Below are 27,048 nucleotides of genomic sequence, written 5' to 3' on the forward strand. Positions count from 1 at the left end.
GCAGTACCCCAGCCTCTGCCATCTGAGCGTCACCACGTGTGGGGTGTAAGGAGACTTCTGCCCTGCACTGGGGTGCTCTGAGGGTTCAATAAGATGATGCGTGCAGAACACTGAACTCGGACCTCCGTGCGTGAGGAGGGGTGGATGAGTGCCATGGTTGCGTGAGCAGCGTTGCGTCACTATTCCCAACGTGGCCTGGCCAGGGCCGGTCCCGGTGTCAGGGCCCCGTCGTGTGGGGAAATCTCTGGGCTGTTAGGGGATTGGCCGAGGGGCAGGCGTGAGTGCCACCGAAGACCTTTCTAGCTCCACTGATGATGACCTCTTGCCCTGGGTCCTGGGTTTCTGGGTTTCTGAACCCCACCCCCACGGACTTGCCGAAGAACCGGGTCACTTCCTGTCTGCTGCCGGCAGGCTGCTTATAGTCCTTATTTCCCCGGCAGACACGGACACCCAAGGCTGGGTCTGCCGGCCACAAAGCCTCGTCCCCTGCTCTGACCCAGGGCCACGTCCACGCTCTGCCGTGGAGCACGTGTGCGTCCGGAACAGAACTCTTCACACACAGCGTCTCTGGCCGGTAGCACTTCCCCACCGTCTCCCAGGCCTGCCCGAGCCGCGCCTTTGTTCGAGCTGACCCAGAGAGCCCGTCGTGTCAGAAAACTGCTTTCAGGGGGTGCTTGGCTGGCTCAGTCGGTGGAGCGTGTGACTCTTGATCTAGGATTGTGAGTTCAAGCCTCACGTTGGGAGTAGAGACGACTCAAAAAAATAAAATATTTTAGGGGCACCTGGGTGGCTCAGTCGGTTAAGCATCCGACTTCATCTCAGGTCATGATCTCACGGTCTGTGAGTTCGAGCCCCACGTCGGGCTCTGTGCTGCCAGCTCGGAGCCTGGAGCCTGCTTCGGATTCTGTGTCTCCCTCTCTCTCTGCCCCTCCCCTGCTCACGCTCTCTCTCTCTCTCTCTCAAAAATAAATAAATATTAAATAAAGAATGCCGTTTATGTCCTATTTATTAATAAGCTAAAAACTCTGGAGTTACAGTTTCCTGGCCCTTCTCTGTCACACAAGAGACATGTGACCACAGAGATCCAGAGCAGCGTAAGGCAGGCCTTGTTCACCAACGCTCCTCCCTTCCCATCCAGAGGGCGTCTGTCCCATTATCTGGCAGGTGTGAGCCACTGTGCAGAACCTTCAGGGGCCCAGAGATGCGTCAGTTGAGACCAGTGTTCCTGGGCACATCACTGCCACACACTTTCGGCTCCATCAGCAAAGGTCTGAGGCCTGCAGGAACTGGGAGCCGGTCCACACACCCAGGGATGGTGCCAGCAGCCTCATGAAGGCTCCGTTCATGGCCACCATGGTAAAAGTGACACCTGGACAGCTGGCCAGCCCCAAGGCTGGACATCCCTGCCCGGCCCCTCCACACAGAGTCTGGGCCTGAGGCTGGGCCGACATGCCTCTGAGCACCTGAGATTCAGGGCTCGTCCAGCGACAGGGTTCCCACGAAGCCACCGGTGTTAGGTGTCCTGTTCCCAGGGCCCCGAGCCTCCGGAGGTCCCGCTCGGGCAGGGCGATCATTCAGATGAGCTGAAATCCATCATATAATGAGCCCCATATGATACTCATCTTTGAGGAGACATGAATAAATCATTGTGCCCGGCAGGGGCCTTGTGCCCGCGGGGACAGGAGGAGGTGTACCCGCACTTTGATGAGCACGGCGGTGGGACGGCAGCCACTTCGGGATGAATGCCCTTTCTGTGCTGGCCCACCTAAGCCCCTGGCACCTGTGGAAACCGAAGCTGGACAGAGGGCACAGCCCTGCAGCCAAAGAAAGACAGCGGGAACAAAGCCGTCTGCTACCAGAGCTCCACCCCGGGCTGGCGGGCGGGCCGGTGGCTCGAAATGCCCGGAGCGCGAGCCGCCCCTCCTGCCTGGGGCCCCCAGGGGCCTCCGTGAGGCAGGCGTGGGTCTGTCCATGCCGCCGTTCCTCAGGCGGGCTCTCCCTCTAACAGACGTCCTCCCGCCTCCACGGAGAGACAGTGTGGCAGGGCACTGACGCGGGGCTTGGGGCTCAGCTGTGAGTCCGGGTCACCCGCTGCTCCGCCCGCGCCAGGATGTGGCTTTAGGAACGGACTTTGCTTCTCGGGTTCCTGGGGTCCCAGGCGTACAACCCGTGGCGGGGATCAATACGATAAAGAATCCTGCGGGGTCTGGGGGTGCGGGTGCTGGGGCCTCCACCCTTGACCAGCCCAGATATCGCACAGAGACCAGGATTCCAAACACTGGTGTGTCAGGGCACCTGGGAGGTTCTGACCCTGCGTAGCAAACTGTCTGTTAGTGTTGCTGTGAATCCAGCATGAAATCCAATCCGACAGGGAGGCTCCCGGAGCCGGGAGCACATTCAGTAAACACTAGAGGGCTCATGTGGGGTCACGCCACTTAGAACCCAAATGCATTTCGGCAAATGGCTCCTTTCTTGACTGGGGGGACACTTAATATGGCCACCTTTTTTTCCTGTGTTTACAAGTGTTAGTCCTGCGGATATAGGTGTCCCCATCACACGTGGGCCAGCTTCCCTGGGGCGCATAGAGGGCCCAGCCAAGTAGCAAGGGCCGTGGCTTCAGAACCAGGCCCTGGGCCACAAGGTTGCTGACACTCATGCCCTGTGGCATCCCAAACCCATGACAGAGAGCCAGGGACAATGACTTCTCCAGGGACAGGAAGGGCTCCTGGCCCCTGGCTCCCCATTTCTCGGGGCCCACCATGGCATCACCCCCTCAGAGCACTCCTGACCTGGGAAAGACACGGGTGTGGGGGCCGTGAGGGAATCGGTGCCACATCCCCCCCATTTCCTGGTGGTTCCCCACAGCTGTCAGTGCTCACTGGGCTATAGAAGCCTCCCCAACTGCCCATCTTCCCAGCTCTCCTCTTGTGTGTATGTCTGCTGCCTCGTGCTGGTCTCTTTACAAGGACACCTGTCATGCTGGATTGGGGCCACCCTGCTCCAGCATGACCTCCTCTTAACCAAGCGAGCTACATCGGCAACGACCCCATTTCCACATGGGGCCACATGCTGAGGCCCTGGGGGTGAGGGCTTCTGGGAGACTTTGTGGGGCACCACTCAACCCACAGCAGCTCAGAGCCTGGTTCCTGGTTCCTGACTGTCCAGACCAGGGGTCTCCAGGGTCTTGACGCTTTGTTCGCGTGCTACTAATGCTTTTGAAAAACCAAGTACTCACTGTCCCGTTTTTAAGACAACATTTACGATTTTGTGGCCTGAATTTACATGGCTGCCTGGATGTGTGTTCTAACATAGTGTGGGTGGGAGCTGCAGCATTTATCCCATGGGCCCCAGAAGGCCCTGTGCACGTGCAGGGGGGTGTGCTGTCCGCCTGTCACCCGGATCAGCAGTTTCTGTGCCTTCCTGGCTGTGCTAACTACCCACCCTGCACTGACCCAGGCCTCTCTCGCTTTGGGGCTGTGCTCGGCCCCATCCTCTCCCGGGCTGCCCGGGTCCTGCCCTAGTCAGCCAGTGCTGGTCCCGGTCCCACTGTGGCCCGGCGAAGCCCCCTCCATGTTCCAGCCCATGTTCCATGTTCCCAAACGTGTTCAGCGTCTTTCTTTAAGTGAACGCTTGAGGAAGCTCCAGATACAGCAGATGAGGGCACAGGTGCTCTGTCTGGGAAAGGTGAGGTGCTGGAGCCTCGGGTCCCCCCCGGGGGCTCCCCACGAGGCACCTCAGGACAGCCCCGAGGCCCTTCTGCACATTCAGGAGCTGCCGGAAGCATCTTCTAGAAACCACCACACAACGTCAGCATGTTCACACAGACACGTGTGGAAAAGCAGGTGCATTTTCTGTTGGGTCACTTTGCTCACAACTATGGAGGCAGGCCGTCCACGGGCAGCGCGGCCTGGATCATTTGTGCCCAAGCAGTCACGTCGGATATTGTCATGTGGTCACATTCAGGAATCTGGTGGTGCTCGAGGCCCTCATTTGGAATAAAGGATTGTGTCAGCATTTCTGAATTCCTATTTTCAATGATTTGTAATGAAGCATCTTTTTAAAATGGTTTCAGCTGTTGGAGCTATATGCAGCCAAGAGAATAGATCCTGGGGCTTTTTTAGCACTCCACTAACTATGAAATTGTTTGATTTTTACAAAACATATTTAGCAAATTGTTAAAAGTATTGGCTAAACACAGCATTTCATAAATGAAATGTTGAAACGATCAAGATGTTGAACTTTAAAATCATCTGCTTTCGCTGAACAGTGCCTTTTTTTACAAAGTTCAATTTTTAACATAATTTTACACAACATTATAAGTGCATCGCTACATGTTGTAAATATCACGCCACTACACATTCTAATTACCTGATTACATTCATTTACATTAAATTTGTGATTGAATGTAATTTCATGCTTCGTGAGTGACAGTCCTTTCAAGACACTCTGATCACACTGTGTCGCTGCATGCGGAAGCCAGCGCGCCCGGACCCGGGACATCCACAACAGCAGTTAGCAAACCAGCCGATGCATCGGGGTTGGCAAGTCAACGGCTCGCGGAGAACCGTGTGTTACGGAGCTCGCCTGCACCGAGGGAGGCGCTGGAAGAAGGGCCCTCGCGTCCGTGGCTTTGGTCGTCTGGGGTCCTGAGACCGTAGCCAAGTAAGATACCACTTTGTCTCAAAAAGTAGGGGATTTTGCTCCGTGCTGTGAGGATAGCAGCGTCACAGGGAGGGTGACGGCCACCTCCCGCATTGTGGCCGAGTCCTCGTAACCCCCGGGAAGCGCGTCTTCACTTGCAGGATGTCGTGGGCTTCTTCCAAATTCTGTCTCCTCTCCTGCCGTCACCATAGCAACCTACATCCTGTGGTGTGCCCAGGGACACTCTCAGATCAGCTAGGAGGGGGAGTCTTAGCCCTGAATCTGGCCTTGCATAACTGATTTTATTTCTTCTGGGGAACATTCGGACTCATGTGACATTTTAGCAGACACGAGTAACAGTGAAAGGCCTCTGGATGTGTTGGCTCCCCGTGACATCCTGATGGTCTGTATTTGCTGGAGTCCTCCCCTACAGGTAGCATGGAAAGATCAGGAGAACCCAAAACTATCTGTGTGCTGCATGGGAATGACAGAGGAACACAGGTGCGGGCGCGTGCTCTAGGACGAGACGGGGACCCTCACCCGGCAGCCAGGGCAGGCTTGTGCGCGAGCTCCGTGGCGCTTCCCCAGGCACAGGTGGGGCCCCTCCACCTGCACGAGCATTTAAGAGAAACAAACCACAGCCTCCCTCTCCTGAGGGGACAAACGAGGGTACGGTGTGGGTGTGCTCACCAGAGCACGTGCAAGAGTGACCCGACGGATTTGTGAAGGCAGATTGCTGGCTGTGCCCCGGCGCTCCTGACTCAGTGCAGCTGGCCTGGGAGGGGTCTCCTCTCCATGATATTATGGAGACATAGGGTCCCCCAGACAGAGCCCCGCTGGCTTCGAGAACAGCACTAGGATCTCAGTCTGATCCCACCACCTATTGACCCTCGGGTGGAGCCGCCTTTCTATCTGCACCTCCCCCCCGCCCCAAACTGACAGCCTCTTATTTAGAAAGAGCAGTGAGATCAGTCACCTAGAAGGAAAGGAAGAGGGCATCTTCCCGGAGCCCGGTTCCTCTCCAGAAACCAGTTTATGAACCAGTTGCCAGAGATCCCTGGACTGAGGGATTTATTTGATCCAACCCACTAAATATGCATTCAGGGTCCATTCCGCAGGAAAGATTCTGAAGTAAGACCTCTCCTCAAGGGACTCACCTGTTGAGAATGTCCATGACCAAATCCAGCCCAGGAGCTTCCCTCCGTGGCGAAGATTTACACGTGGGGGATAGTATTTTATTTTGTTAATGTTTGTTTATTTTTGAGAGAGAGAGAGCACGTGAACGGGGAGGGACAGGGAGTGGGGGACAGAGGCTCTGTGCTGTTAGCACATGCTTGACACAGGGCTCGGACTCACGGACCACGAGATCGTGACCTGAGCCGAAGTCAGTTGCTTAACCGACTGAGCCACCAGGCGCCCTGACACTTGGGGCTAATATCCTACACGATGTCAGTCTTTGCCTTTAAGTCTATCACAGGTGTAGTAGGAAAGCGAATAACTATACTTTCCTCCCATTTTGTTCCAAAAACGAAGTAATCGTTCTGTTCCTGAGCTCACACAGGCCAGGTTCTCTTCAGATCAAAGACATTCCGTCGATATTCAAGGTAGGCAGAAAGGTGTGAACCATAAAAATAAGCAATGTTTCTGGAAGTCGCGGGGGTGGAGGAAGGCAGAGGAGACCCCCACCTTGGGATCGGAAGTACTATCTTGTATTTTGCACGTCATTGGAAACAGGTGCGGCGTAAGAGATGCCAAAAGGTGATTGTGGAAGCGGGCGATTTCTGACGGTGCTGGGATAACCAGACGACCGCTGGCCATGCAAAGTCCCGCTGCCCCGCCCCCCCACTCCCATGCGTTACTCACACAGGGGTGCTGAACTGCTGGCGGATGTGCGGGGCGGGGGGGTGTTCTGTGGGTGGGGCTCTTCTTACTGTGGTGGCTCGGACGGCCGCTCCCAGCCACAGAGGACACGACCTGTCTTCCCAACAGCTGTTGCTTAGACCTCCCAGGGTCACTAAATTGTGCAAACTTGTCCTGCGTGTCCCCCAGGCTTCATTTCTGCTGTGTCTGCAGGCCAGCGCCTGCCTGCCTTTCTGCCTGCCTTCCTTCCTGCCTTCCTTCCTGACTTCCTTCCTTCCTTCCTTCCTTCCTTCCTTCCTTCCTTCAGCATTTAACATATTTATCAAGACACTGGTTTAAAACATTAGTAAATAGACTTTCACAAAGGCAGGAGATGCGGTTGAGGCCTTGCCAGCCCCCAGCCCCGCACCCATCTCAGCCAGTGCCCAAATCCTGGCTTCACGCCTAAACCTAGACCTGAGTCCCTCGTTCCCAGTCTTTTCTAGAACATGTGCCTGGATGTGCCTTCCCCACCTCCACCTTAATATGCCACAGTTCATTTCGCTTGCCAGTTTGCTTTTTTGCCCGGGCCTCATTAGCACATCAGTCAGTGGGGGCTGCCCTCTGCCAGTCGGGGAAGCAGGAGGAGGCCCAGGACATACACCAACCTCTCCACCTTGAGGGAGGAGAGGGCGCACACACAAGTGGTGTGACGGCCTAGGGGCGACCCCCACGATGGTGTGGGTCGCAGAGGAGGAAGAGCCCAGTGTGAGCATGGACAAGTGGGAAGGGTCCAGGGACAGTGAGTCCCCCAGGCCCGGGAGATCTGGGGGCGGGGGTCACATGTCAGCTTTGAGGTCCCCGGGGAGGAATGTAACCAGGCAATTGAGCAAAACTCCCCAAGTTTCAGAAGGATTTCGAGAACAATTTGCCACCTGGAAATGAAATCGGGCCAGCATGAAGACCGCTGTGAAATGTCAGGGCACAAGCTGGTTTCCCAGGGTGCAGGGGGAGGGGAAAGGGGGCCAAGCCGCCCCCACATCCCTGCAGGTTCAGCAGACGTGCAGCGGCCGCCCTGTGCTGTGCGCCTCCCTCCCCTCTCTGCGCCCATGGGGGCCCCTCTCCCGGCCTAGGCTGTCCTGCTCACACCTCCTTCATGGCCCCCGGCCCCCAACTTTCCAGGTCAGCTCAAGGGCACGGCTGTTCTTTCTCGTGTTCAGTGGCTATAGCTTCTCCTCTATCAATAATTTTAAAAGTAAGTGACTGGATTGTTCTATATTTGTATTTCTAAGAAGAGAAATCGAAGCCATGTAGGTTTATTGTTTGTTGCTGTAGCCTGTGAGCTGCCCTGTGTCCGCTAGAGCCGCTTCCTGGCTTCCCCTCAGCTAATGCCAGTTTGGGGAGACCCCGCTGTGCCACCGCGGCTCCTGTGACGTGTGCAGTGCGTGTGGATGTGGTATCCTTGGGGATGGTGGTCCTGGCAGGCAACCTGCTTGCCGGGCACCGTTCTGAGCACTTGACATGTATTGTCACAGCCCCGGGAAGGAAGTACCAGGAAGCACCCATTTTACAGATGGGGAAATTGAGGTCAGCTTTCCTAAGTTCGTACAGACCGAAGATTTGACTGGTACTTCCATAATACTATCCGATTATGTATGTGTTAACACCTTCACCCCTCTGTGATGCTGACTTCACAGATGGGTCCATCCCAGGGAGCATTTGCAGAAGTAGGAATTCTGAGCCCGGCCTGGGGCCCGGGACCTCTCATCCACCAAGAACAGCTCTCGCACAACGTGGAGAGTGGCATAGCGAGGGACCCCTTTCCTTGGTGAGGCGCCGAGGCCCGGGGCTGTCTGGGTCCCTCGTCCTTCCCACCCCGGGGCCCATCGGAGCTGCCTGCCTCCCCGCCACCTGCTCCCTCCTGCCTGGTACCATCAGGTGACCACGCAGAGCTGTCTGACAGGAGCCGCCGGCATTTTCTAAGGTAAGCAGGTGCAGGAGGAAAAAGGGCCACGCTTCTTAGGAAGTCAGACAGCCGTGCAGCACACAGAGGCAGGCGGCTGCTCTCAAAGCCGCAAATCAGGTCCTTTCATTTGTGTAGAATGGATCGATTTTGAATGCACACCTTGAAATTGCTGGTTATAGAACTTGGTACATTTGACTGTAGTATAATTGTCCAAGGCTGTGCTATCCCAATCCCAACCCCGGGTGACAAGCTCACGCTCTGGTCTGATTCTTCCGGAGTCATCACCTGGTGTCCCAGGAAGCGCGTTTTGTAGGAGATGCCATTTCTGCTTCTGTTTCCAGCATATGAGTGACACTCTTGGGGTGCCTTTGTTTTCCTGAAACATTACCTACCTGCCATGGGCTACTGCTTCGGATTTTTCAGAATGGATTTTCATCTGTGCGTTCATGCTCTTTCCTGCTGACTTCTGCTCAGCTGAACCCTGCAAACGAAACAGTGCAAGTTGTCCTATGCCAAAGCACCCACTCTCCTCTGTCTCCAGTTTTAAGCGCTCCTTCAGACTCAAGCACCCGCTCTCCTCTGTCTCCAGTTTTAAGCGCTCCTTCAGACTCTGGCTTCTCCGTGAGAAGCAGCATCGGGCACAGAGGAGAGGAAGATGTTGGTGTCACGGCCTCACACAGAGGGGCCCTGACCTCGTCCCCCCATAACCCCGAGTCCAGGCTGTGGCTGAGGAAGGCTGTCCCCAGAGGTGACCCACTAGCGGGAGGTGTGGGACAGCGCCCCGCTCCACTATGAATGTTGCCATTCCTAGAAAACGAAGAGGGGCCATCTCAGGAAGGGCGTGTGGTGTTGCGGCCATCTAAGCCTGGCATGAACTAGGGGACCCAGTCCCTTCCAACAGCCCAGGTCAGCCTGCCCCACCTCGACGCCAGGAGGGCTCCCTGCATGTGGGCCACCGAGGAGCAGGCGTCTGAGCCTGGCATGCCGGCTCCAGGGACGGAGCTCAGTCTGATTAAACTCAAACGCATAGTCCCCGTGGCTCTGGCCCTGTGGGCCACGACTGATCCCCACCTAAGTCACAGGAAGTCGCCCCTTCCGCCTAGAGTTCAGTCCCATTTGCTTCATAGAAGGCTCTATGTTCGAAAGAAAGGAAGAAAAAAGCTATTGAGAAGGAGGAGGGGAGAAGGGAGGAAAGACAGAGAAAAGAAGGAAGCAGGGGGGAGAGGACAGAGCGAGAAGGGAAAATTCCTTTCACTAATGGTCTCTCGTTAAAGTAAGTTAAGAAGAGTGGTGAAAGGCCACATGAGATAGTCCTGTTCCCGTGTCACCACTGGTTTTGACTTTTGTTGTGAACTACAACCCTCCACGGCTCAGACAGTTGTGAACAGCAGGTGTCCCTGTCCGTGCCTCTGACCTCTCCCCTTTGGGTGCACACGTCTGTCACATTGATTCCTCTCTCTGAACCCAACACTGTTACATTTTTCACAGAGAAAATGTGGATTATAAGATCCCCCAGATAAGTAATACAATTAAAAACACAGCAAAAGGGGTGCCTGGGGGGCTCAGTCAGTTAAGCGTCTGACTCCTGATCCCAGCTCAGGTAACGATCTCACGGTTTGTGAGTTCAAGCCTGGCATCGGGCTCTGTGCTGACAGCCTAGAGCCTGCTTGGGATTCTCTCTCTCCTTCTCTCTGCCTCTCCCCTGCTCGCACTCTTCTGTCTCTCCCCCTCCCTCTCTAAATAAATAAATAAACATTAAAAAAATTGTTTTAAATTCTGCCCTGTGGACATGGACGCTCCCTGCTGGCTCACATCCCGGGACCTTCACTGTTGACAGCCCGACGCCTGGGCCTGTGGCCTTTTTCTCTGTTCATTTGTTATCCTAACTTCTCATTTTTTAAACAAACGTGAGATCACATTCTTGCTGTAGTTTCACAACTTGATTTGTAGTTGACAATAAACTGCGGCTCTCTCTCTACATCAGTACAAATACCCCATTTCTTATTTCGCTTCTCAGTAGATGTGCCATATCTCCTTGTGCGGATGGTTTTGTAGTTTATTCTTTAACCAGAAAATCCCAAGGGACATCTGCATTACTTGCGACTGTTTTTTGCACTAAGTCATTTCCAAATCTGTAAGCAGCCCTGCAGTGAACACTCCTCCCACTGGGGCACACTCTGGAAGCACCTCTGGTGTGGGGAGTCCCAGGAGTAAAAACCAGGCTGAGTGTGAGCGCTGAAAGCCCCAGTGTGTGTCTGCGTGCGCCCGTCCCGTCCCTCTCTGTGTTGGTGGCTGTGGCTGAGAGAGGCACCCTGTGTCTGCAGAAACCCGGCCAGGAGTCCCCCGTCCCCACTCACGTTTCTTTTGCTCTCCCGCCTAAAACAATGCTGTTGCACGGAGACTGGTCTAGAAGCTACTGTGTGTGGGCTCTGCAGGACTTAATCTCCACACTCATCAGGATGGACGCTTTCCACAGCAGCATGTCTGTGAGGCCCTGATGTGCGCCCCGTCCTCTGATTCTGGGGCCTGGCTTCTTCCGGAGGGAGGAGGGAGAGGGTGACGGGAGGGTGACAGCCACATGCTCGGCTGTCCTGAGGCCATCGATTTCGTCTCAGGTCCCTGAGCTGTGCGTGTGCAGGCCTTAGCTGGGCGTCCAGCGGGTGCTGTGTGACCAGGGCTGGCTCCTTCTACCCTGTTGAGTGCTGAGGCCTGCGTCCACTGTCGTGGGCTCCTGGCCGGCCCCGGGCCAGGGGAGGAGGGCACGTAGCACACACACACACACACACACACACATCTTTAACCTTTTATGATGAAGATCAACATTCAGGACAGTGACCCACAGGGCTGCAAAATCCAGAATCAGCAAAGAAACACCAATTTGCAGCCCTTTTCTGTGTTCTCAGAGGCAGAAAAATGTTCCCACACATTTTCACATACACTTGCGACAGCATTTCTCAAAAACAAAAGTTATATCTGGGTTAACTGTATTAATCAGGAAAAAATCTAAAATTTAACCCAAATGCCCCATTTTCTGAGCATCACTGTAGAGTCTCCTGCCCCGTGTGCACCGTGGCCCACGCTGTGCCCCACCGCACGCGCCTCCCCGCGTCCTCAGCCAGGCCACCACCCGCTCACCCAGACCCCACCTGTGCCACAGACGCATTCCCTTTGGTTCTGCACGTGTCTTTCACCACCGCAGGGGTCTAACTAGTACCGAGAGGAGCATCTTTATTTTAATGGTTATCTAGTTACTCGAACCTGTACTGCGCAGGAAAAAGCTAAAACTGTCGCATCGAACCCACGATTTCAACAATATTGTTGCTTAGCTAAGTATAAGAAGTGAGTCAATTTGAAGTCAATTTAAAGAAAAGTATTAAGTAAATGGTGGTGCAGGTGGTCCAGGGCTTTGTGAAGAGCGGACAGTGTTAATGAAGTGACGGGGTCACAGGTCAGTCCCCCTACATTCTTCTCTTCTGGAGGACCCTCTGGTCCCTCAGCACTGAGCTTTGGGCCACACGGGTGTCACCCTTGAGCCCGTGCACACACATCTGCTATCCCCTTCCGTGCGGGGAGGGAGTGTTGATCCAATGTCTGCTGACTGGGGCGTTAACTGAAAGTTAAGCCTGGTCTCTTTCAGGAATTGATGAAAACCTTTGGAAAAAAATTTTATCTGTATGTATTTATAGGGCTTTTTTTTTCTGAACGTAGAACTAAGACATGCTTGTTGCCAAGAAAAAAAAAATGTGTATATGGTAAAAAAGAAAACTTCCCAAAAATTGCCACCCAGGAAAAATAAAAATGAGTTCTCCCCCGCCCATCCCGTTCTCTCCCTCTCTCCACACAGACACGCGCACATGTGCACGCACACACCTTTGTGATTTGTGTGCTGACACAGACCATCCTCTGTGCGCGGCTCTCATACGTATGGATCCGTTTCCCGTCCTCACTCAAGTAACACCAGTCCCCCAACAACACAGCTCAGTGTCATAACTAAAAACTTGCACGAAGTACCAGCCCCACTGCCAGCTCCTCTGTGGCCACAACAGACGTGCACCAAGGTCCGTGACAGATGACGTGTGTCCCAGGCCGGCCCTCGCACAGACGGCAGAGTGGGTAGGCGTGATGCCTCCCTGTGTCCGGCAATGAACCCACAGGACATTTCATGGACCCGGACGCTGCAGAGGGACCTGGCCACAGAGAAGGCATACGGCACAGAAGCCTGAGGCGGCCACCGCACAGCCGGGATCTGAGCTGAATGTGAGCGGTGCAAACAGCAGCAAGGGCCAGCCACGGGGAGGGGCTCGCTGTGCTGGGGACCTGAGCCACGCAGCCAAGGGCGCGGAGTGAGGACAGTGGACATCCCAGAGGCAGTGACATAGCAGACCCATCGCGAGCGCCCGCAGAGGCTGGCAGTGACCCGCTCTGTGTCCCAGGTCTCTCCGAGAACAGGCAGGTACTGTTCAAACACCTTTATTTCTTATTACAAAGAAATAAAGCCCTTTATACTCTCAGTGTTCCTATCGTGTCACACTACAGTGACCTAAATAGGCATCAAGCGTTAGGAAAACATTATTGTTACATTTATAACTAACAGTAAGAGAGTTTCTAAGGTTTTAATAATTTAAAAAATTTTTTAATTATTTATTATTTTTTGAGAGAGAGCAAGTAGGGGAGGGGCAGAGAGAGGGAGAGAGAAAATCCCAAGCAAGTTCTGTGTTGTCAGGACAGAGCCCGACATGGGGCTCGAACCCATGAACCGTGAGATTATGGCCTGAGCCGAAGTTGGACGCCTAACCAACTGAGTCACCCAGGCGCCCCCTTAACAAAAATTTTTAAAGGTCACTGTGCACCTGTCTCCCCACTGATCCTGGAGACGGTCTTCCTGGTTTGAGGCAGGACTGCCGGAATGGGGAAAACGGGATCATTCTGCCTTCAGGTTTCCTCCCATGACACATGACTCCTCTTCTGTGCCCGCGCACAGACTGGCTGGACTCTGGGCTGTTGCCTTCATTTCCTCAGCAAGCCCTTCTTGGTGGATTTTTAGGTAAGCCCCATTTTTAAAATTTTAAATCTGGGAGGAGAAGGTGCCCAGGAGTAGCGGGGATCCCAAGCCGGGAGGAAAGTGCTGCAGAAAGGGAGTGAAATCCCCACTCCTCTGCCCGAATGTGCCCGGGGTTTTATTATAAACGTGTCCTGTCTGTAATAAACAGCCCATTGTTGTTGATGTCACAGCTGGAGGGCCGCACAGACATGTGCCTGCCCACGTCCTCTTTACTCTGCTGCTGATGCGCACTCCTGCCTTAGGGTCACAGGGCGGCCAGACACCTGACATCCAGGGCGAGGCAGAGGAAATGGACAGCAGGTTGGGGTCACACAAGCCCGGGGAGGGGACAACGCACTGCACACAAGGCCGCTCGGGGCCCTCTCTGACAGGAAGAACAAGCAGGCACCACGGGGACAAGCTCGCAGGCAGGAGAGGGCGGGGTGGCCCCTGGGTCCCCTGGGAGCACACGGCTGCCTTGCTGGAAGAATTCCACGGGCTGGCAGGGAACCTAAGCCCACCACTCAGGACTCAGCAGGCCCTGCGCCTGGTCCTCGTGATAAGGAGGGCTGCTTGGCTGAGGGACCTTATCCGTGGCTGCAGAGTCGGGAGGGGACCCGCAGTCGGGCCTTCTGAGACCCTCACAGCTACCCCAGACATCAAGGCAGCACATGACGCTGGGTCTTAATTTTAGGCCTTACACAAAATACCGTTTATGCTCAGAACAGCAGAAACTCCGCTGCCTCTGCTTGTCATCTAGCAACCGCTGGGTGGACCGTCCAGCTGGCCACCTACCTGTGTCCCTAAAAGGGACGTTTAACCACATGGGGACGTCAGCTTATCCTACAAAGGACACGTCAGCTGTGGATGGAAACGCTCCCGTGCCAGGCTCTCCCTAGTTTGACCTACACGGGCACCTGCCGATTGCCCACCAATCGGTACAAACTTTGTACCGATTAGGAGCCCCGCCAATCGGTACAAACTGTGGACCATGCGCGCACCCCACCTGTGACCCCGTCTCTGTTTTCACGTTTCGTTTTGCTATTTATTTCTCAGAAAGCACTGTCTGCATGTGATAGACACTCAAGGGCAGCAAAGAGCGGGCTGGGGGGCACCTCCTACGGGGCAGGCACGTCTGCGCGGTGCCCTCGCACAGGAGGCGGTTTGCCGCAGAACAGTCACCGCATGGTTTTTGTGACGCGTCGACCTACGAGCCTCCCAAGTGCACATGGCTCCCCTGACACATAGCACGTGGGCAGCCAGGCTCCAGAGCAAACACAGGCCCAGACGTCGGCCTGCCTTCGCCTCCGTGGCCCGCTGTCACCTGGGCCGACAGAGTGTCTCCCTGTGAAATGTGCCTGCCCCCACCCCGAGCGAGCGGCCGTTCGCTGACCCGACGCAAGGACATTTGCAGGATGTGCTCCTTCCATTTTTATTGTCGTGCCAACGCACTGCTGTGTCCCGTGAAGAAAAAATTGCAGCTCGTGCCTGACACATAGGGATGACACACACCATCGTGGGCGTCTGTATTTGCCTTTAAAAATAATTGGGCGGTGGGGGGGGGGTGCCTGGGTGGTTCAGTCGGTTAAGTGTCTGACTTCAGCTCAGGTCATGATCTCATGGTTTGTGGGTTCGAGCCCCACATCAGGCTCTGTGCTGACAGCTCGGAGCCTGGAGCTTGCTTCGGATTCTGTGTCTCCCTCTCCCTCTGCCCCTACCTGGCTCATGCTCTGTCTCTGTCTCTGTCTCTGTCTCTCAAAAATAAATAAACATTGAAAAAAAGATAAATAATTCGAGCTACAGATCGCTTAGAGAATCGTGGCTGCAAGCTAAGGTAGGTGACGTGAGGACTCTAGCCGGAGCCTAGAGATAATAGCCAGTGCCCTGCACCCATGTGACTTCCTACTCGCCAACCCAGGAGAGCCCTCGCTGGGGAGGGTCCACTTATGGCCAGGAAATGTGGAATCAGGGCCCCCACAAAACTCAGAACATTTTTACCTTTTTCAAAAGTGTTTCCCTATTCTCTGCTTTTTTCTTTCTGGATGTTTCCTCTCCTCACAGTGTCCCCTCCTGCAGTCACGAGTGCGGCAGACCTCGCAGTACTGACTGCAAGGTCATTTTCTAACCTGGCTCACTTTGGACAATATTTACCTTTTCCTGATGGTTTGATGTGAGGAAAGAAGTGATAAAATTGCTGGAATTTCAAAAGGGGAGATCATGTGAACGAGTCGGATCACAAGACCTATTCACACTCAGGTTCAACCAGTGCCAGATACGACACAAGCGTTCCATGCCACCACACTATTTAGTGAGTGTCGAAAAGATCAGGCGACTCTCAGAACAAGCAGAGTCTCCGCTTTTCGGGGAGAGGACACGAAACAAGAGAGGATGAACGGGACCTTGTCGTTACTGGCTAGTTCCAGCAAACCTGAGTGTCCACCCATGATTATCTTCTGTGCAGTTGGGCACAGGCTGTTCTCACCCACTCGATGCCCGTGACACACCAGGGAAGCTAACTCAGAGATCTCCCCACTTCCTTCCAGTCAGCACCTGCTGGGGTCAGCCTGTGGCCGAATTCCAGAGCATTTTCTGCCAACCATTATCCCAACCCCTCAACCCGCACCTCACCAAGAAGCTTCCTCGAAAGCTGGCTTGGTGGTGACTCCCTGGTGACGCTACAGAGGGAAGACGCTGCCCTTTTGCCGCCTCTTATGACCGTTGTGGTCACCTCCTGCCCACCCCTGCACTGACCCAGGGATCTGCAGGACCCTAGGTGTCTTGGCATTTTAACGATAGAAAATCTAGAGAAACCTAATAGTATCAAAGCTGAAACTGCAATCACTTGTAGTCCTTATTGTGAAATAATTTGAAAAACCATAGTCTTTTGGAAGCATTCTGCCACAGCCCTCCAGGATCAGACACGGATCTCCAGGCTGTGCTCTGGGCTGCTGTGTTGGGCTGAACTGTGTCCCTGTGAAGGTGGCGAAGTCCTAGCCTCCTAGCACCTATGAGGCTGACCTTTTTTGAAAAAGAGTCATGGCCGATGATCAAATTAAGATGAGATCATCCATCATGATGTGCTGTCCTTGTAAACCCTGATCCTCATCCATTGTGAGTGGTATCCTTATAAAAGGAGGGAGTCTGGACACAGGTGCACACACAGGGAGAGTGCAAGGTGAGTGTGGGGGTGGGTGATGCTTCTACAAGCCCGGAAACACCGAGGATCACCAGAAGCTACCACCAGCTGGGGGAAGAGGTGGGGGGCAGGGAGCAGACTGTCCCTCGTGGCCTCAGAAGAAGACGGCCGTGCCGCCATGGTGATCTGGCTGTGCCCTCCACACCGTGAGGCAGTAACCCAGCCCATGTGTGGTGCCGTTCAGTGGTCTGCACAAGCCAGCACCCTCTGCAGGAGATAACCTTCTTCCAGCCATGCAATGTCCTTGGACTTGCCTTTATTATGTTAAAAACAAGAGGAGCTGGACAGGTCTGGGATGTCAAGAGAAACAGCACCTTGGGCCCCAGCATGTGAAGCAGGTAACTGTGGGCATGCTGTGGCCGGAGCGTCAGCTGGGGGGTAGGGAGTCTGCTACCCACCTGCCACAGCCCTTCTCCTGGGAGCGTCTTCAGGGAGCCCAGGTTGCAAACCACTTGACCATCCTGCCTCAGGTCACCGAGAAGCTCTAGATCGTCTGACAACGAACTAACCATCCGAGTGCATCACAGCGCAACATACTGTAAAATACACATTTGAGGAGTAACTGTCTTTTAAAAAGTCTTCTTTATTGCAGGTTATTTTGTGTTTGAGTATTTGAGTGTGTGTGTGTGTGTGTGTGTGTGTGCTCGTGCGCACACGCATGTGAGATGGACGAGATGGTTCACGTCTTTTTGGTTGACTTTGGTAAATCCACAGACCCTCCCAACCCTGGCAGGTGTGAGTGCACCTACAGCCACACTGTCCATCAACCCCAGATAAGGTCAGGGAGGCCAGAAAGGGAGCGGGTAGCCAGCCTCGCCTGTGAATGGTTAGCCATCAACAGCAGCCTCCACAAGAGGAGACTTCACAAAAAACACTCTCCTGGACATCATCCTGTGCTGGTCTCCTTGCCTCCAGTCTCTTCCTCCAGCATTCTTGTTGAAGGCAGTGTGAAGGGAGCGTTAGCAGAACCGTGGTCTCGCACCCCTGCGTGAGCCGTGGTTTCTTCGCTCTTGACATGCACAGCGGCCCTGAGGCTCCATCGATGTGAGCTAAATGCCGCATCTGAAACCAACCACAAGCGATTAGAGTGTTAAATGGGCTTTTTCGGGTCTTGCACGGCCAGGTCTGTCTGACACACGGGATGGAGTGTGAGGGGACGCCACCCCCGTTTACCCCATGTTCCTGATGGTGCAGAAGGAACGCTGGGCCCAAGCCTGGATTTTTCCAAGTTTCCTGTGACGTAGTCTTCATAATTGCATTTTACTGAGAAGTACTGTATCCCAGTCCCACTGGCCAGGCCCTCTCAGGGGATATGCAGAGTTACAGTCCACTCATTGGGACCACTGGCCGCACGAGGAACCCAGTCCCGGGCCCCACAGTGACAGCCTGCTCATTGGGACCACTGGCCTGGCTCCCTCCCTTCCTGATGTCACTGCCCTGCCGCCTTCCTTGCGCCTCCTGGGATCACCTCCCAAATAATGCCCTGCTCTCAGTCTGTCTCTGGACGGCATGGGGGGAATCCCACTTGAAATGATGTAGACTTGATCCTGGAGGCAGGGGAGCCGTGGAAGATTATAAGCCAGGAGCTGGCAGCCTGAGTCAACGTTTCAGGACGTTCATTCTGCCACAATGTGGAGGAAGGACGAGCCGGGAGACAGGATGGACGGCAGTGGCTGTCAGGGAGAGGAATGCAGAACAGGGAACGGGAGCCCCTGGGAGCACCAGGCGTGTGGAGGAAGGAAACTGAGGAAGGATGAGGGGGGAGGGGCAAGCAGAAGACCCCGACCCGTTTCTCCAGAAGCAGCGGGAACTGCGTGCTCCAGGGATCACTCCCGTTCTTGCGGCTCCCTGAGGCCGGGAGACGGCTGTGAGCCAGCGCACAGACGGGAGACAGGTAGGGACGGGGGACTCCTCAGTGAGTGGCCATCGGGCCACACATGCAGGGAATCTGGTCCGGAGGGCGGTTGAGATGGTGAAATAACCCACCTTCCTGGACGGCGCACAGTTCCTTCCGTGTGGTGTGTTTTTAGTCCGTTTATGTTCAGTTTAATTACATGAACCTGAAGTTGATGATCGCTGGCTGTTTGTCTTTTGGCTTCGAGGGAAAATCTGTGAAGCAACATGTTTCTCAAACCACAAATGTCTAGGACGGTTTTACAGGGGTTATTCCTGGTGGCTACGTGCCAACCCTTTAAGTATCTCTCAGAATAAAAGGGGCAAGGTTTTAGGTTGTCCTTTCCTCGTAACTACTGAAAACCACAAGGAATGTTTTGCTCACTCAGAGCCATTTATTTTATACACGAAACAGGATAGAATGGTATCTCGGCTTCCTCTTGGGAAGAGCACTGTGTCCCCTGGAAGGCGGATCTGGTAAATCGCGCGGGCAGAGGACGCACTGCCAGGGGACAGCACGGGGATCGAAGTGATGTTCAGTGTCCCTGGCTGTGGGAGAGACAAGATAAAACAAACACGCGCGCGCGCACGCGACAACGTGGCAGGAGGCAGGGGAGGGGGAGGGCTTGGGCCTCACGCACTTGGGTCCCTTCCTGCGACCCCAGTAGGTTGTCAGCAGAAACAGTCATAAGTACAGAATGCTTCACGGGATTGATTCTGTTGTGGCTCCTTTCAAATGTGTGTGTGCTGTAGGCAGAGGGAAGGTCAGAAGTGCAAGAAAGGAATGCTGGGCAGGTGCCAACACACGACGAAGCCACGCACAGGTGAAGGAGACGGGCAGGATCAAAGTGCGGCGGCCAGGTGACGGCTGTTCTGGCAGATGTGGACAGTTCACGTGGCTGCAGTGTGGCGGCTGCACAGGGACAGACAGATGGGGAACATGCTGTGGGCCGCACAGGGACAGATGGGGACGGGCCGTGGGTCGCGCGGGGACAGACGGGGACGTGCCGTGGGCAAAGCGGGGATCACGCCGGGAGGGGCCTCCAGAGCAGCCGGGGGTTGGGGCCCCATCCCTGAGGACGAAGCATGCCCTTGAGCACGCCACCAGCTGTAAATAAGTGAGGGTTTTATTCTTAGCATCCCCGTGAGTCACGGCCGTGGCGGTGGGACAGAGAACAGGGCAGACACGTATAGAAACTAGCGGCTGGTGTCCAACGGTCCCTTACGACAGAGAGAGAAGAGGCAACGTTGAGATTTGGCCAGTAGAATCGGTGCCTTCCGTCAAATCCGGGAGTGTGAGGAGAGCCGTTTATTTGTGGCGACAAGAGGGACGTGATGAGCCACAGTGAGAGCACAGCAGTGCAAATGGCAAGATTCCATTCTTTTTGATTCCCGAGTAATACTCCATTGTATATATATACCACATCTTCTTTATCCATTCATCCATCGATGGGCATTTGGGCTCTTTCCATACTTTGGCTATTGTTGATAGTGCTGCTACAAACATGGGGGTGCATGTGCCCCTTCGAATCAGCATTTCTGTATCCCTTGGATAAATGCCCAGTAGTGCACTTGCTGGGTCGTAGGGCAGTTCCGTTTCTAACTTTCTGAGGACCCTCCACGCTGTTCTCCAGCGCGGCTTCAGCAGTTTGCACTCCCACTGTCCACTTTCCTAACAGCTTCATGTTTCATGGGGGTCATCTTCGCATCTTCCCGCTGAAGTGTTAGTTTCGGGATGTCCGCAAGAACGAGGAAGGCCAGGACCAGCCGGGGCAACTGGATGAACGGGGCCCTAAGGGTTGGGCCTCAGGGAGCAGCCCAGATGCATCAGGAGGCTGAGTCGATGGGGTCCCGAGGAGACCAGAGCACGCAGGGTCTCACCTAGACCATCACTGAATGGTGTGGGTACAGGCTTCTCCAATGGTGATGATGCGCATGACCACACATGACCTGGTGAACAGGTGCATCTGACTGTCACAAGGTGATACAGGTGCATCTCACTGTCACGAGGTGGTGCAGGTGAATCTCACTGTCACGAGGTGATGCCTCTTTAGTTCTGGTGTCTGGAACGTTGGTGTGCTTCAGACAGCCCTTACATTCTTTCCTACTATAATTTTCAAAGACACCTGAGTGTCACCTGTCGGCTCGGGAACCGGGGTCCTGTCCTTCACACCCCTCCCTTCATGCGTTTTCAGTGGGACAACAGTGGATTGGCAGGTCTCCTGTGTGTTCAGCTCCTTCAGAGAAGGAGCCTTACCTGCTTCTCATCAACCACTGGATCCCAGCATCCCATGGAGTCAGGTACACAGCAGGCTCGCAGTAAATATACGTGGATTCAATTCATCGATTAAATTAATTTATTTCCAGTCTTCACAATCGTTCCTCTGAACATCAGTTCCCATTGGAAGATTGAGCAGACAAGAATATACAGACTGCCTACATTGGGGTACCTGGCTGGATCAGTCGGTAGAGCATGTAACTCTGGATCTCGGGGCCGGGAGTTCAAGCCCCACATCGGGTGTAGAGCCTGCTTAAAAAACAAACATAGATTGGGGCACCTGGGTGTCTCGGTTGAACGTCTGACTTGGGCTCAGGTCATGATCTCACAGTTTGTGAGTTCAAGCCCCGCATCGGGCTCTGTGCTGACAGCTCAGAGCCTGGAGCCTGCTTCGGATTCTGTGTCTCCCTCTCTCTCTGCCCCTCCCCTGCTCATGCTCTGTCTCAAAAATAAATATAAACATTAAAAAAATTTTAAAAATAGGGCGCCTGGGTGGCTCAGTCTGTTGGGTGTCCAACTTCAGCTCAGGTCATGATCTTACGGCTCGTGGGTTTGAGCCCCACATCGGGCTCTGTGCTGACAGCTCAAAGCCTGGAGCCTGCTTCAGATTCTGTGTCTCCCTCTCTGCCCCTTCCCCACTTGTGCTCTGTCTCTAAAAAATAAATAAACATTAAAAAAAAAAGTAGATCGACTGAATTAATATCGCCCTCAGGACATACTTAGGATGTTCTTGGTTTTTTTCTTTATCTTTTTCAAAGCCCTGATGTCATTGTGGGGAGTTACTCATTCTTCGTTCATTTAATAGATATTGATCGAGTGGACAAAGTGAGGGACTGCAGATGAAACAGTAAGCAAGTCACCTGACCGTGCACGGGGAGGGGCGGGCCACAGACCGATATGAATCAGATGCATAACAGGTGAAGTGCAGAGAAACACCTCAGAGAACACCCAAGCAGGTGGGGCCAGGGGAGCAGGTGCTGGGAGCACCCAGGAGAAGGATGAGCCAGGACCGTCAACACGGCGCCCAGCCGCTCACCCGGCCTCCTTCAGCGCTGCTTGCTCGTTGGGGTTTCGCTCTTCTCCAAAAGTCAAGAGGAGGAAGGACGTCCCCTGAGTTGTCGTGGTCAAGGGCATGAGCCCAGCGTTTGAGGCTTCGTGCAGCCGGGGAGAGGTGGGGCCGCAGCTGGGAGGGAGCGGGGGCAGCCCAGGACTGGAGGGTGTCCCCAAGCAGCGCGTGCAGTGGCTGCCACCTTGAGTGGCCCCTGGAGCCCACGTCACTGGTCACGCTTCCCTGATGTGTCCAGGTCAACGCTGGCCCCAGAGGAACTCACGAGTTAACACGTCTGTTTCCAGGCGAATAAACAATAACAGTCATGCTGGTACAGAAACAAAAGTAATGTGTTCGTGCAAACACACATGACGGAGGCTCAGCAAACTTGAGGCCCGTGTGCGTTGAGCCCTGAGGAACAGGGCTCGTGCTGTCACTTCTGCTTGGTTCTCGCCAACGCGGAAGTGACTGGAAAAGCCGGACGCGTCCTCAGGTGGTTGTGCATGTTGTTGAGAATCAAACTCTTGCCTGAAGCAGAACATCCTAGTGCCAGGAGGCTCGCCGGCCGCCGTGCACGGAGAGGGAGAGGCACTCTGTCATGGCGGGGTGTCCGGGGCTCACAGAGCAGAGACACCCACAGAAGAGCCCCAACCCCGCCGCTCGGAAGCTTCGGGCAAGTTGCCCGACCTCAGGGCCTTCGCATCTGCTGCTTCCTCTGCCCGTGACACTCTGTCGCGAACACACACTTGGGCCCAACACTGTGCTCCACCAGGGCCTTGTCTCTGTTAGATGGGAAACCAGCCTCAGGCTTCCTGGCCTCATTCTCCAACAAGCTCTTCTCACTACCTGACATCCTGTGTCTTTGATTTGATCAGGCATGCTCTCCGTCTGGTACAGTGTAGACCCTGTGAGGGCTGGGACACGCATGTTTGTTTGCCAGAGCACCCGGGGCCATGTCATAGTCACTGCAGAGCACAGCAAGGACCCCAGCCAGTGGGTGCAGTCCTGCCTGCGCGCCCTGGCCGGCCGGCTCCTGCTAAGCTCCTGGGGAGGATGGGGGGCTGATGCCCTCACGCAGGACGAAGGCCCTGGTGCCTCTCACCCAGGGACTGCAGGTGCTACGTTAACTGACCTCTGTGTCCCATCTTAAGGGGCCAATGGCTCAGACACACTCCCAGGACTTCAAAGCAAGCCCCTTGTCCCCTAATGACCTATAACCTCAAACTTCATAGGTACTGATGGGCTGTCGGAGCCACGTGCCTCTACAACTTGCGTGGCAGTATCTGGCCTTGGTCTGTGGGACACCAGAGGCTTTTTGAGGGGAAAGTAACAGAGAGCAACCCTCAGGCTCCTGGACACATACTGCAAAAAATTAAGAACACATTTCCTTTTTTATTGTGGCAAAATATACATGACAAACCCTAAGTTGAACCATGTTTAAGTTACAGATCAGGGCGTCAAGTGCACGTCCCTACGCAGCCATCACCTCTGTCTGCGGAACTTTCTCGTCTTGCGGACTGGGTCTCTGCACCCACTAGACACGGCTCCCCAGCCCGCCCGCCAGCCCCCAGCGCCCACTGTCCGACTTTCCGTGTCGGGGTCTCTTGGGGGTGTCTGTCCTTCTGTGTCTGGCTCATCTCAATGTGCTCAAGCTTCACCCATGTTGTAGCAGGTGCAGGAATTTCCTGACTTGTTAAGGCTGAGTAATTCCGTCGTGTGGATGCAGACTGCTGTGTCCATCCATGGAGGGCCAACACTCACTTGGGTTCTTCCATCTTTTGGCTGTTGGGGAAAACACTGCTAATTGTGCAAGTGTGCAGGCACGATTCAGCTCCCCTGTGAAGTCCATGTTCTCGGCTGGATGTGGACATTGGGCCCTTCTTCATAACCACAGGGAGGTGAGCTTCGTCCCGCACGTCCGACCCGCTGGGCCCAGCGCTGCGTCATGGCAGGAGGCGCTGCTCTCTGCAGGGACGTCCGGGGCCCCGAAGAGCAAGCTTCACGCCATGTGTTTGGAAAGGCAGCCCCTGGGAAGGGGTGGTGGCTCCTGGGGTTGCCAGTGGCCTGGGCCCTGCCCCCATTCTGTGTGTGATGACGACAAGCCGGGGTCGGCCAGAGCCTCTGTCGGGCGCCCACGTCCGCTTGGGATGTGAAGATGACCCACCACACGCAGCCCGGCTCACGGGGAGAAGGGGTGCCTCCCCCACGGGTGGCCGGCTGGCAGGGCAGGAGGGGTGCGCTGGGTTTTCGTCTCTGGGTGTCTCCCCCTTCTTTCCTCCGGGCCTAACACAGTCGAGAGCAAAACGTCCATCACATCCCAGCAGGTGGCCTCGGGTGCGCCTGTGGGCTTCACCGCCCTCGGTGACACCCAGGGACCCAGGCCAACCTCCAGGATTCCATCTTCTCTCATCTCGCCGGGCCGCGTGGTTTCAGACGCGGCAGCCTAGACGTGCGGCCTGCCGCCGCCGCGATCCATTACGCTGTCAGCCAGGCGGGGGCCTCAGTGCGGGCCAAGTGTCAACAGAAGGTGAGGAAGGAAATCAGCCACAATCTAAGGCTAATTACCCTGCCTAGAAGTTAATTAAATGCTTGTTAAGAGCAGCAGGGTAGATCCCAATTCAACTTGTCTAATAACAGTCCCCTGACGTTCCCGGACACTGGGATTCGTACCGGGCTTCAATAACTCTGCCGAGGGCAATAATATCCTGTCACGTCTCAGAGTCGGGTGGCCTCCACGACGCACAGGCCTTGGTATTTTCTGCACTAATTTGCCACATATCGGGCACTTCGTATGTGTTTAATTTACACACGTTTTAATTTAGGGGACCCTGGATTGTTCCAATGATTTTGTCATTTCCCCCTTTTTCCAAGAGGAAAAGAAAAGGAACAAAAAAATAGCCCACGAGCTGCAGAAGCGGTCAGCAGCACTATTTTGTATGATTTGGGGTAATGACCATGATTAATGCTTGTTTATTGTTATATCTCTTGTGTTATGTAAATAAAGCTGTGGCCTTCTCCTTCCAATTTCAGGGTGGTGCGGCTGCTTTCATTTGGAAGCGAGCAGAGGGGGGGCGGGGAGAGCCCTGCCAGCCTGCGGGTGCGCTCCGAGCCTCCGCCCGGCGGTGCCCACCCCAGAGCCACCAGCCCGAGTGGGGGGAGCCGGTGCCACCCGGACCAGGCCTCCCTCCCCCCATCCTCTCCCAGGGACGCGGGCTCTGCCAAGGCTTCCGCCACCCCCAAATGAGGCCCTGCATGCGGAAGCCAGCTGGCGGGAAGTGGGGGTCAGCAGGGGAGCCGCAGGCCCCAGACTGGCAGCCACGAGGTCCTTCCCCCGGCCCCCACGGGAGAGGAGCGGCAGGCGTGGAAAGAGAAGTTCGTGGCGGTGTGTGTCTGGGATGGTTCGGGGACTGAGGAGGGCGAGAGAGGAGGTCTGCCGTCCCCTGTCCCTGCCGGCACTTGGGATCAGACACGGTTGTGTTCAGAGGCAGAATGACAGCGCCACAAAGGAGTTTCCGGTAAATGCAGGTTTGGGGTTGCTTGTTGTCTTTGTAAGAAACACATTAATGCCTCTTAACCGGATCCTGACTTGTGACCAGGTTCTGCTGTCCAGCCAGTGAGTGGTGGTGCCGTCCGCGTGAGCCACCCTCCAGCGTGCTGGCCGCGTCTCTGGAAAAGGACGCCAGTGACAAACATGGTTGCTGACAGAGCAGGCTTTGTCCAGGGCGGCCGGGAGGCTGCGTGCCAGGCGTAGGGGAGACTCAAAGTGGGATCGTTGCTTCCTCACAACGTGGGCACACTCGGTTGTCCTCCAGAAGCCCAGGTGTGGGTGTGCGAGGGCACTGCGTCCACCCGCTCGCTTCTGCACACGGGCCGCCGCGCAGCCCAGCCAGGCTGTGCCCTGACCTGCCGGCCTGTCCACGTTCCTCAGGAGACGGGGTGGTGAAAGGGTTAATCGAGAGCCCCCCTTGCATTTACACCTCCTCTCCAAACAGCATGAATTAATGAAAAGATGTAAGCACTCAGATCTTTGCTGGCAAGAATGCTTGTTGAAATAATCAATTAACCTTGGAAGATCCAATTGACAGGGCTTAAGTGCAAAGTTATTTAAGATGCCAGATTATCTAGCCAGATGATTGCATTCGCTGCGACGCAAGAAGGCGGCAAGAATGCTTCTGAGAAATTTCAAGGCTCCAGAAAGATTTAACGTTATTTCCCCACAGAATTAATCTGCCCATTAGAACATGCTTTAACCTCTCACAAGTAATATCCTGGGATGACTTTAATTTACCTTCTTCCTTCTTTGATACAGTGAAAAATGACCCCAAGACAGCAAACATATAGATCCGTTTCACACTTTGGCTTTCCTTTCTTTTAAAATTGTTTTTGAAATGAACAAAATCTCAATCTATATCCACCTTTATTTTAATCCAGAGATTCTAAATCCACGGACGCACCCGCTGGATGTCCCTCACTCGGCAGGATGCGATGCTGACTGTCATCGAATAGAGACGAGAGCGTCTCACTCAGGCAGTGCCTCTGTGATGAAACTCTCATCGTACGAGCCCCGCACGCGGCCTTGGGGTGGGGGGCCCTCAGCACACGGCATCAGCGGGTACGTGTGACATGTGACCGACCGTGGCCAAGTAGTGCCGGGGACATCAGCTCTGCGGGGCAAGGGGCAAAGGTGGTTTCCTTTTGGATTTGTCCTGCTAAGCGATACGAGATGAGCAGTTGGTTGTGCACGGATCGTGACTTACTCCACGCTAAGGAGCCATTCACAAGATGCGAGTGTTGCTATAATTTGGAGGAGTCGCTGCAGAAGCGAGCGTAATTCCGACTCTGCGTTCCCCGACCCTGGCTAGCTCCATGACAGTTTTTGTTTCCTATGAAAGCAGCCTGCTTATTGGTAATTCCTTTAAATAAAGGAATTATTTTCCCAAGCAATTTGTTTTGATTGTGCTACGTTCTAGTTCGGCCTCCTCTGCTGCGATGAAAGAAAAAGAGCTAATCTGGCTGGTTTACGATCTTGCTGCAAATAAAAGACAAGTGGAAAATGAAATTTTCGAAAAGCTAAACTCCTAATTTTTGTGACAAAATGTGAATGAAAATGATGAACTTATTCATAAGAGATGGGAATTTTGAAATG

Source organism: Lynx rufus, unplaced genomic scaffold, assembly GCF_022079265.1.
Source record: "Lynx rufus isolate CCGP_SWC_20201006 ecotype Redwood Valley unplaced genomic scaffold, mLynRuf1.p SCAF_1, whole genome shotgun sequence".
NCBI lineage: Eukaryota > Metazoa > Chordata > Mammalia > Carnivora > Felidae > Lynx > Lynx rufus.